Raw genomic sequence first — 12,607 nt, forward strand, 5'->3', positions numbered from 1 at the left:
TATAATGTAGATAATACAGTATTTATTACATACATATATGAGAGAGATCACTCAAGATGGACTGGACTGTTAGCTGACTTAGGCCTGTTTCACACATCAGTTTTTTCCCATCAGTCAAGATCCGCCAATTTTTGTAAAAACGGATCCGCCAAAAAAGGGGCGGATCCATTTTTTACACCCATAGAATTACATTATTGGCGGATCCTGACTGACGGTCGTCCGTCACACCTGTTATTGTACGGATTTTAGCGGCTCCCGGGCGGATGAGACGGACCCTGCAACATTTTTTTGCAGTGACGGTCCGTTATTTTCACTCCAAGAGGCAATTTAACCCTTGACTACCATCCCGGGAGCCGCTAAAATCTCTCTCTCTCCCCGCGCCGATATCTTCTCGCGGACATCTCTGCTATGCCGCGAGACCATGCGAGATCATCTCTGCAATGCCGCGAGATCGCGCCGATATCTTCTCGCGCCCATCTCTGCAATGCCGCGAGATTGCGGCGATATCTTCTCGCGCCCATCTCTGCAATCGGGAGCGGGTTCCTTTAAATTCTAACCTTCCCCGGATCCGTCCATCCGCCACTCCGGTGACACCCGTTGCTGTCAGTCCGCCTGCAGATCCGTTTTCCGCTATTTTGGCAGATTTCGACTGACCTTAAAAACTGATGTGTGAAACAGGCCTTAGGCTGGTTTCACATTAGCGTTTTTTTGCACAGCGCACTGTGTGCGTCCATGCGCATGGGTCATGCGCACCTACTGTATGTTTAACATGGGGGCGCATGGTCTTGCGTTTGCACGCGTTCGTATGCGTTTTCGTGTGCATGCGTTTTTTTAAGGTTTGCGCCTAGGCGCGCCAGACACAACCTGTTGCATTTTTGGGTCTGTCCAACTGTGTAAAAAAAAAAAAAAAACACTTGCGCACGGAATGCGACAAAATAACACATTATAGTCTATAGGAACGCAGGCGTGCGCATGGACATGCGCACGCCTGCGTAAAAAAAGCATGCATTTTAAGAGTTAACATGGCTAGAAACTGGTTAAAATGCATGCGCCTAAAAGCGCAAAAACATGTGAAACGCATGGTGCGTTTTTTGCATGTGTTTCTATTGCGCATGAAGCGCTGCGCTAAAAAACGCTAGTGTGAAAGTAACCTTACAGGGAATGTCTGCTGGTGAATAACACAAGGACATTTAGTCCATGCTCGTCTACCTAATGGGGTGGCTTTGTATTTATAGCACGTGAAAGGTATTAATTCCTAAAGGTTATTAGTTGACAGGAGCATTGATTTACAAGTATTGTTCATCTGTAAAAGATTGTCTATTTACAGTCAATTAAGTGGTCTTATAGATAATATTTCATGGCAAAGTATACATTAATGCAAGACTGGCAGTTTTTATGAAATTGAAGGGGCTGGCACAAGAAAAACAGTTATGTGTAGGATAGGTGATGCATAGTTATCACCTGTCATGTGGATAAGGCATCATTCAGACATCTGTTTGTTTCTCATATGTGATAAAAACAGGCTGATTTCCATAGGTTTATATAAGATTTTCATCAGTGTATCAGTTTTTACCAAGTGTTTCTTCATCTTTCCTCATATGCAAAAACATAATTATTCCTAGCTTGCCCATTGAACAGTGTAAAATACACAGTATCTGGAAGACAAACAAATGGGCTATGTTTGCTGTCCAACAGAGCCATAGATTTGAATGGTTTAGTATGAACCATGACTTGGATCAGCAACAGACATCTCCTTTTTTAGCAGGCACTTGGCCCATCAAAACAATACAGCTATTTGAACAGTCCAGTAGACTATAATAAATACATATTCTAACTGAGAAATGGACCAGAGTTGTGGAATTGGTAAGCCAAACCTCCGACTCGGAGTCCTCAATTTCCCTGACTTCCCACTTCAACGCCTTGATTTGAACTCCGACCCCACAGCACTAGTCACTACTGAGCATGTACATAAAGTGCAGCACAGATTCATCTCATCTACATCTCCACAGCACTGTTCACTACTGAGCATGTCGGTCTGTCTGTCATCCAAGGATGTCTTCTAAGGCTAAAATCTGAAATATGCCTGAAATGAGCCTGAAGTGACCAGAAGATATGACTAACCGCTGCATATAAATGTACTAAATTTCTTTTGCCTTCTAAATTACTCTCACCATGCTGACATGCTCTCTAACAGTTTTGGCTCCATTAATCCTCACTCTCCTTCGCTATCTGCAAACCCCAGCACCCGCTAACCAAATAGTAATCTCTCCTTCCCTCTTGCCTCCCCACCTGACCTCTTCTGCTGAACTGCTCCTCAACCTCAGAGCTCTCCTAATAAAATACAAAACAAACCACCCACCCTCCTTCTCCCACATGCTCTCCCTCTCTCTGCTTCTCCTCATTGCTGGTGACATATTTCCCAACCCTGGACCACCACAGCCCATACCTCCCATTATTACCCCCTTCTATCGTTCCAAAACCAGCACAAACACCAGAAATCTTTCCCACCACAAATCCGTGCCCATGACAACCACCACCCTGTTCCCACTCTCTGGATCACTCTAGAATGCCCGCTCCGTCTGCAATAAACTCCATGTGATTCACGACCTCTTTACCTCTCGTAATTTTTCCTTTCTTGGCCTCACCGAAACATGGCTGACACCCTCCGACACCGCCTCCCCTGCTGCGGTTAGTTACGGCGGCCTCCAGTTCACCCACACTCCTCACTCTGGCAACAGACATGGCGGAGGAGTGGGCCTTCTCCTTTCTTCCAACTGCACCTTCAACCCAATCCCATCTCTACCCTCCCTCATCCTCCCCTCTTTTGAAGTCCACTCTGTCCGCATCTATTCTCCCTCCAACCTCCAAGTGGCCGTCATATACCGACCTCCGGGCCTGACCACTGCCTTCATTGACCAATCCTCTACCTGGCTCCTTCACTTCCTCTCTGCTGACATTCCCACCATCCTCTTGGGTGACTTCAACATCCCCATTGACACTCACCAGTCAGCTGCCTCCACACTCCTGTCCCTTAATTCATCTTTTGGACTTACTCAGTGGTCCTCCTCAGCCACCCACACAGACGGACATACATTAGACCTGGTCTTCACCCGCCTCTGCTCTCTTTCTAACTTCACCACCTCCCCTCTTCCTCTATCTGACCACCATCTACTCACTTTCTCATCCCTGGTCTCCGCACCTGTCACCCATGTCCAGCAGCATGCGCACTCGCACATTCTGACTATTCTACCACTATCCTCCATATCTTCACTCCACTGACACTACTTTCTTCAATGCCACTCTTGCATCAGCCATCAACTCGGTCGCCCCTGTCATGCATAATAGAGTGTGACGAATCACTAGACAACCCTGACACAATAACATCACTAAAAAGCTTCGGCAAGCATCCAGAATTGCAGAACAGCGCTGGAAGAAAATGCATTCGCAAGACGACTTCACTGCACTCAAACAAGCAACACTTGCATTCAAATCTGCCCTCACCTCTGCTAAACAGGCCTACTTTACATCCCTTGTATCTTCCTTATCCCACAACCCCAAACAGTTGTTCAATACTTTTAACGCCCTCCTCCGCCCACCACTGCCCCCTCCGACTTCCCTAATCTCTGCCAAGGACTTTTCCGCACACTTCAAAAACAAGATGGACTAAACACAACAAGTCTTTATTGCTCAACCACCACAACCCCTTTGCATACCAGACCAATGCCAAAACCCCATAACCTCCTTATCTAACATCACTGAAGTAGAGCTTGCTCATCTTCTCTCCAATTCACACCTCACCCATTGTGCCCTTGACCCGATCCCATTCCACCTCCTCCCCAACATCACCACCACTCTTATCCCATCCCTAACCCACCTCTTCCACCTATCACTAACTTCTGGTACCTTCCCTTCTGCTTTCAAGCATGCCACAATCATGCCTATCCTTTAAAAAGCCAACCCTCGATCCAACAGGCATATCCAGCTATCGCCCAATATCGCTGCTCCCATTCGCTTCTAAACTCCTGGAGCAGCATGTCCACGCTGAACTTTCCTCCCACCACTCATCTAACTTGCTCTTTGACAATCTACAATATGGCTTCCGCCCCCATCATTCCACTGAGACAGCCCTGACCAAAATTACCAACGACCTTCTTACAGCCAAAGCTAACAGACAATACTCTATACTCCTTCTAGACCTGTCCTCTGCTTTTCACACAGTTGACCACTGCCTCCTACTACAGATTCTCTCCTCCTTTGGCATCAAAGACCTCGCCTATCCTGGATCTCCTCATACCTTTCCAACCGCACATTCAGCATCTCTCACTCCCACACTACCTCCTCATCCCACCCTCTCTCTGTTGGAGTCCCCCAAGGCTCTGTTCTAGGACCCCTACTCTTCTCAATCTATACAATTGGCCTGGGGCAACTCATAAAGTCCCACGGATTCCAGTACCACCTTTATGCCGATGATACTCAGATCTACCTCTCTGGCCCAGACGTCACCTCTCTGCTCTCCAGAATCCCAGAGTGTCTATCAGCCATATCCTCCTTCTCATCTCACCTCCTCAAACTCAATGTGGACAAATCTGAACTAATCATCTTTCCCCCATCTCACAGATCTTCCTTACCCGACCTTTCTATAACAATTGACGATATCACGCTTTCCCCCGTACCAGAGATCCGCTGCCTCGGAGTAACCCTTGACTCTGCCCTGTTCTTCAAACCGCACATCCAAGCTCTCTCCACCTCCTGTCGCCTCCAGCTCAAAAATATTTCCAGAATCTGTCCCTTCCTCATCCCTCAGTCTACTAAACTACTTGCGCATTCCCTCATCATCTCCCGCATCAACTACTGCAACATCCTTTTCTGTGGCCTCCCTGCTAACACCCTTGCACCTCTCCAGTCCATCCTTAAATCTGCCGCCCGACTAATTCATCTCTCTTCTCGCTACTCCTCCTCTTCTCTCCTTTGCAAATTTTTTCACTGGCTCCCATTCCCTCAGCGTATCCAATTCAGATTACTAATACTGACCTACAAGGCCATCTACAACCTGTCTCCTCCATACATCTCTGAACTAATCTCCCGATACCTTCCCTCACGTAATCTCCGGTCCTCCCAAGACCTCCTTCTCTCCTCCACACTTATTCGCTCCTCACCCAACCGCCTCCAAGACTTATCCCGAATAGCCCCCATCCTCTGGAATTCCCTGCCCCAACACGTCCTGCTATCATCCACACTCGGATCCTTCAGATGGAACCTGAAAACCCACCTCTTCAGGAAAGCCTACAGCCTGCAATGATCCCCGCTGCCTCCTCACCACTACTGGAGCTACCGCCTCATAATCACTGGAGCTGCTTCAACCCCCCAACCTACTGTCTCCTTCCCCACCATCCTGTAGCATGTAAACCCGAAAGGGCAGGGTCCTCTCTCCTCTCTATATCAGTCTGTGATTGTTAGTTTGTTTACTGTAAGTGATATCTGTAATTCGTATGTAACCCCTTCTCATGTACAGCACCATGGATGCAATGGTGCTTTATAAATAAATAATAAAGTGCAGCACAGATTCATCTCATCTACGACCCCATAGCACTGGTCACTACTGAGCATGTAAATAAAGTGCAGCACAGATTCATCTCATCTACGACCCCACAGCAATGGTCACTACTGAGCATGTGCATAAAGTGCAGCACAGATTCATCTCATCTACGACCCCACAGCGCTGGTCACTACTGAGCATGTACATAAAGTGCAGTATAGATTAATCTCAACTAAAAGATCCTTAGATCAGGAACAGAACAGACATTTATTGGATATCTCATAACTTTCCCAAATTGTTATGAAAAAATATTCAGCACATACTGCAGTGAACTACTGTATCCAATTTATTATACACTCACTGGCCACTTTATTAGGTACACCATGCTAGTAAGGGGTTGGACCCCCTTTTGCCTTCAGAACTGCCTCAATTCTTCGTGGCAGAGATTCAACAAGGTGCTGGAAGCATTCCTCAGAGATTTTGGACCATATTGACATGATGGCATCACACAGTTGGCGCAGATTTGTCGGCTGCACATCCCTGATGCGAATCTCCCATTCCACCACATCCCAAAGATGCTCTATTGGATTGAGATCTGGTGACTGAGGAGGCCATTTGAGTACAGTGAACTCATTGTCATGTTCAAGAAACCAATCTGAGATGATTCGAGCTTTATGACATGGCGCATTATCCTGCTGAAAGTAGCCATCAGATGTTGGGTACATTGTGGTCATAAAGGGATGGACATGGTCAGCAACAATACTCAGGTAGGCTGTGGCGTTGCAACGATGCTCAATTGGTACCAAGGGGCCCAAAGAGTGCCAAGAAAAAATTCTGCACACCATGACACCACCACCACCAGCCTGAACCGTTGATACAAGGCAGGATGGATCCATGCTTTCATGTTGTTTACGCCAAATTCTGACACTACCATCCGAATGTCGTAGCAGAAATCGAGACTCATCAGACCAGGCAACGTTTTTCCAATCTTCTACTGTCCAATTTCGATGAGCTTGTGCAAATTGTAGCCTCAGTTTCCTGTTCTTAGCTGAGAGGAGTGGTACCCAGTGTGGTCTTCTGCTGCTGTAGCCCATCTGCCTCAAAGTTCGACGCACTGTGCGTTCAGAGATGCTCTTCTGCCTACCTTGGTTGTAACGGGTGGCAATTTGAGTCACTGTTGCCTTTCTATCAGCTCGAACCAGTCTGCCCATTCTCCTCTGACCTCTGGCATCAACAAGGCATTTCCGGCCACAGAACTGCCGCTCACTGGATTTTTTTTCTTTTTCGGACCATTCTCTGTAAACCCTAGAGATGGTTGTGCGTGAAAATCCCAGTAGATCAGCAGTTTCTGAAATACTCAGACCAGCCCTTCTGGCACCAACAATCATGCCACGTTCAAAGGCACTCAAATCACCTTTCTTCCCCATACTGATGCTCGGTTTGAACTGCAGGAGATTGTCTTGACCATGTCTACATGCCTAAATGCACGTGATTGGCTGATTAGAAATTAAGTCTTAACACACAGTTGGACAGGTGTACCTAATAAAGTGGCCAGTGAGTGTATATCGTCAGAGTTAGTTCATTTTATTCTGACTCCACCAAAATGGACACCGACTCCATGACTCCAATTCCACAGCCCTGTGTAAGATGCACAGATGTTTAAAGAAAGCCTAAAGGTACTGTCACACTTAGCGATGTACCAGCGATCCCGACCAGCGATATGACGCTGTCAGGATCGCTGGTACATCGCTAAGTGGTCGCTAGTGAGCTGCCACACAGGCAGATCTCACTAGCGACATCGCTGGGGACGGGGGTCGCTACTTACCTGTCACACCAGGCGATCCTGCGTCCTCCCGCCCGGCTCCACGCGTCGCTCATCGTCACAGCAGGAAGCGCCGCAGGAAGCTGACGACGAGAAACAGTCCAGCCTGTTCTCGCGCGATCAGCGATAAGCAGCGGGGGAGCCGGTCGAAGGTAAGTATCAGACATAGCGATATCGCTAGCCATATCGCTATAACGTCACTAGTTATAGCGATATTGCTAGCTATATCTCTTAGTGTGACATGCCCTTAAGTAATTAATATGTTTCATCGGTCAACCCCTCTGAATCATTTGTTTTAATGTATGTACATTTCTGAATAAATTTGCAGAATTCAGAGAAATTCAATTATAGAGGTGGTGGAGTTTTCCCAATCTCTAATCTCTGCATACTGGGATCCTCACCAGTTTACAGCAATTTAAATTCTTTTCCTTATGAGTCATCCATGCAGCAAAAGAAAAATATTACACCCTTCCCATTGCTGCTGACATTATTTTTTATTCGGACTCCCATGACAGCACCACGAGAGAGGGGATCCACCCTTCAGGAACAGGAAACCTACAGATACAAAAGGGCGGCACCTCTCCCACGCATCAGTTGGTTTCCTGTTCCTGAGGGGACTGGATCTTACAGATGGAATTCGGATGGATCCCAGGCCGACTGGCCAGTACAGGTAGCGGGGGGGTCTCCTACCTCGGCCAGGTGCAGAGCTCTTGGAGATGCCACGGTGGTCCTGGCTCGGCTGCACGGCAGTGACATTTACAGAAGGGAGCGGTGTCCGGAGGATATCCGCCTCCGGAGGAAAAGCCGCCACCGGTGAGTATGCCCCCGGAGGTCTCCCTGCTGCGGTGGAGCGGTGGCTGAGGTCGGTGTGGCCGGCGCAGCTGCATAGTGTCCGGGACCGGGGAGCGCTGTAGGAATCATAGAATCGTAGAGTTGGAAGGGACCTCCTGGGCCATCTGGTCCAACCCCTGCTCAAAGCAGGATTCGCTAAATCATCCCAGTTAGATATCTGTCCAGCCTCTGTTTGAAGACTTCCATTGAAGGAGAACTCACCACTTCTCGTGGCAGCCTGTTCCACTCATTGATCACTCTAACTGTCAAAAAGTTTTTTCTAATATCTAATCTGTGTCTCCTCCCATTCAGCTTCATCCCATTGCTTCTAGTCTTTCCTTGTGCAAATGAGAATAAAGTTGATCCTTCTACAATGTGACAGCCCTTTAGATATTTGTAGACAGCTATTAAGTCTCCTCTCAGTCTTCTCTTTTGCAAACTAAACATTCCCAAATCCTGCAACCTTTCCTCATAAGACAGGGTTTGCAGACCGGTCACCATTCTGGTCGCTCTTTTCTGAACTTGCTCCAGTTTGTTGATGTCTTTTTTAAAATGTGGTGCCCAAAATTGGACACAATATTCCAGATGAGGTCTGACCAAAGAGGAGTAGAGGGAAATAATGACTTCACGTGATCTAGACTGTATGCTTCTGTTAATACATCCTAGAATTGCATTTGCCTTTTTTGCTGCTGCATCACACTGTTGACTCATATTCAGTCTGTGATCTATTAGTATACCCAAGTCTTTTTCACATGTGCTGTCACTTAGCCCTATTCCTCCCATTCTATATATGCTTTTTTCATTTTTATTGCCCAGATGTAGTACTTTGCATTTCTCCCTGTTAAAAACCATTCTGTTAGTTGCTGCCCACTTCTCCAGTTTATTTAAATCTTTTTGAATCCTCTCTCTCTCTTCTCTAGTATTAGCTATCCCTCCTAGCTTTGTGTCATCAGCAAATTTAATCAGTTTACCCTCAATTCCTTCATCTAAATCGTTGATAAAGATGTTGAACAATACAGGGCCCAGGACAGAGCCCTGTGGTACCCCACTTGAGACATTCTTCCAACTGGATGTGCAGCCATTTACGACCACTTTTTGGGTCCGATCACTAAGCCAGTTATGAATCCACCTAACAGTTGCCTTGTCCATTCCATACATAGTCATTTTTTCAATAAGGATTGTATGAGAGACTTTGTCAAATGCTTTGCTGAAGTCAAGATATACTATATCTACAGCATTTCCTTGATCCACCCAATCAGTAATACCGTCATAAAAGGAAATTAAATTAGTCTGACATGACTTATTAGTTACAAACCCATGCTGACTCTGTTTAATCACTTCATTCTTATCCAGGTATTGACATACATGTTGTTTAATAATTTGTTCAAAGATCTTTCCTGGTATAGAAGTCAGACTCACCGGCCTATAGTTGCCTGGGTCCACCTTCTTCCCCTTTTTGAAGATAGGAACAACATTTGCTCTTCTCCAGTCTTCTGGCACTTCTCCTGTTCTCCAAGAATTTTCAAAGATTATGGAGAGCGGTTCAAAAATTTCTTCTGCTATCTCCTTCAGTACTCTGGGGTGTAATTCATCTGGACCTGGAGACTTGAATTCATTTAGGTTAGCTAAGTGTTTCCTCACTATCTTTCTGTTTATAGATATCCTGGATTCTTCTATTCCCTTAATAGGACAGTGAATAACAGTTGATGTTACATTTCCTTTCTGAGAGAAAACAGATGCAAAATAGGAATTTAAAAGTTCAGCCTTCTCAACATCCTGTCTTACCATTTCATCATTTTCATCGTGTAAAAATCCTATAGCATCTTTGACTTTTCTTTTACTTTTGACATATCCCCAAAATCCTTTATTATTGCTTTTGACATCTCTTGCAAGCCTCAATTCATTTTCAGCTTTAGCTAATCTGATTTGTGCCCTGCAGGTTCTGCAGACAGCATTATATTCTTCTTTAGATATGCCTCCCTCTTTCCATTTTATAAACATTTTTTTCTTCCTTTTTAGCATGTGCTTAAGTTCTGTGTTCATCCATCCTGGTTTCCTTAAATGCTTCCTATTCTTCCCTCTTTTCGGAATTGTTAACAACTGTGCTTTGAGAATTTCATTTTTCAAGATTTCCCATCCTTCCTGGACATTTTTGTCTTTAAGGATATCCAGCCATTGGATCCCTCCAATTCTCTTTCTGAATCCCTTAAAATCTGCCTTTCTGAAATCTAACCTTGACGTCTGAGTCTTCACAGGTCTTCCGCCTCTAGTTATCCAAAATTCTAAAATAGCATGGTCGCTACCTCCTAGGGTCCCAGCCACTTTTACCTCCTCAACCATTTCCTCCCTGTTTATAAGGATTAGATCCAAGGTAGCAGTTCCCCTTGTTTTCTCCTTTACCTTTTGGAAGATAAAGTTGTCAGCAAGAGAGGATAAGAATTTCCTTGACCTGTTAGTTTTGCCTGAGAGCGATTCCCAACAAATGTCTGGATAGTTGAAATCTCCCATGACAACTATGTCATATTTTTTGGAGAACTTGGCCATTTGATGCATAAAGAGTTCATCCATATCTTCAGCTTGCACAGGCGGCCTGTAGTAAATGCCTTCAATGGTGTCCTTTCCATTGTTCTGTCCTTGTATTCTTACCCAAACAGTTTCCACAGAACTCCCAGTCTCTGAAGCTTCAATCTCTGTGCAGATATACGCATTTCTAACATACAATGCGACACCCCCTCCTCGTTTATCAAGTCTGTTTCTTGCAAATAAGTTGTATCCTTCTAGTCTTGTATTCCAATCATGTGTATTGTACCAACAAGTTTCAGTGATTCCAATGACATCATATTTCTTTTCCTGTGTTAGTAGTTCCAATTCTCCTTGTTTGTTGCCCATGCTTTGTGCATTAGTATAGAAACATTTTAGTTTGTGATTGGTTTCTCTTTCTCCAATATTTTTATTAATTAGATTTTTTCGTCTTTGTTCTTCCTTTCCACTTCTAATAGCAGAGTTCTCAATAGCATTTGTCAGGTGTATGGCTTTTTCTGGTCTTTTGCTTCCCTTCCCATGTTGTTCTAGTTTAAAGCTCTCCTTACAAGTGTAGCAAGGCGACTTCCAAATACCTGCTTTCCAGTCTTCGTAAAGTGCACCCCATCTCTAGCAAGTAGTCCATCGTATAAGTAGTTCACTCCGCGTGACTTCCGGTTACACAGGAAGTGTGTGCGGGGCCGCGGTGAAGTTGGGGGCGGAGCTTCGGGGCGCTTCCGGGTCAGCGACGCTACTACGCAGGCGCGAAGATTCCAAGATGGCGGCGCCCCTCGGAACAGGCGCCAGTAAGCGCTGGCTCACCGGCCGACAGCGGCGCCAGCTGGGAATGGGAGACCAATCAAGGGGGGGCGCGGCATGTCTGCTGACCAGAGGAGGGGTATTTAAGCAGGGCCCAAGGGGGGTTCCGTGCTTCTGGCCACATTATTGCACGCAATGATGGAGAGCGAACAAGAGCAGCAGCAGCGACAATCATCACTGCAGCCCCTAGAGGACCTTCGGCAGGTCAAGCAAAAGAAGAAAGAATCCTGGGACAGTAAGGACCGTGCCAAACAGAGTGACCAATCCAGTCATAAAAGCTCCTCCAGACAGACGGGAGCATCGAAAAAAAGATCCCCCTCATTCTCCGGTACTTAATTGCTGCACTGGTAAGTGATCTACGTGAATGTTCACTCAGTGACGGGGCCTCCCTCTGTTTTTATTCTCAGGGGAAGAAGTCCACGAGTAAGACAAAACACCGGGAATGTGCTCTCTGTGCATGCCCATTACCGGACTCATGCCCAAAAAAGTTGTGTCCCCCCCTGTATTCAGCAGACGGTGGCGGAAGAATCGCCTAAAATAGCTGCAAGCCTAAAGGACATAGTCAGGGCATAGATGAGAGAAACCCTGAAATCCCTGTCCCAACCGGGGAGCTCTAGGGTTAGGGACCCTTTGAAGTCAGATTCCTCGGTGGAATGGAGAAGTAAGGACTCCCCTGGCTCATCCTCCTCAGAGGAAGAGGATTCTGGACGGTTTTGTCTGCCGCTAGACCGGGTGGACAAGTTGGTAAAGGCAGTGAAAGGAACAATGGAGGTGGATGAGCCTAAACCACAATTATCCATGCAGGATGTCATGTTCGAGGGGCTGGATCAGAAAAAGCGAAGGGTCTTCCCTTTGAACGAAAAGATTCAGGATCTAATTCGTGGAGAATGGAAAAGACCAGATAAGAGGGGTTCGCTACCACCAGCCCTCAAACGTAGATACCCCTTTGATGATCCTGCGGTCAACACTTGGAACAAAGCCCCTAAATTAGATGCGGCAATCGCCAAGGCATCAAAAAGATCCTCACTACCCTTCAAGGACATGGGGACCCTTAAAGACCCCCTAGACAGGAAGGCAGA

General features: G+C 46.2%; 1 protein-coding gene across 2 annotated transcripts in view; it reads left to right on the forward strand.

Moving 5' to 3' along the window:
* CUNH8orf48 (chromosome unknown C8orf48 homolog) overlaps positions 1-12,607 on the forward strand; it is a 70,101-nt gene that overhangs the window by 41,882 nt on the left and 15,612 nt on the right. The gene's annotated exons all lie outside the window — the stretch shown is intronic.

This window comes from Dendrobates tinctorius, unplaced genomic scaffold, assembly GCF_039654945.1.
Source record: "Dendrobates tinctorius isolate UK_male_01 unplaced genomic scaffold, ASM3965494v1 ptg000154l, whole genome shotgun sequence".
NCBI lineage: Eukaryota > Metazoa > Chordata > Amphibia > Anura > Dendrobatidae > Dendrobates > Dendrobates tinctorius.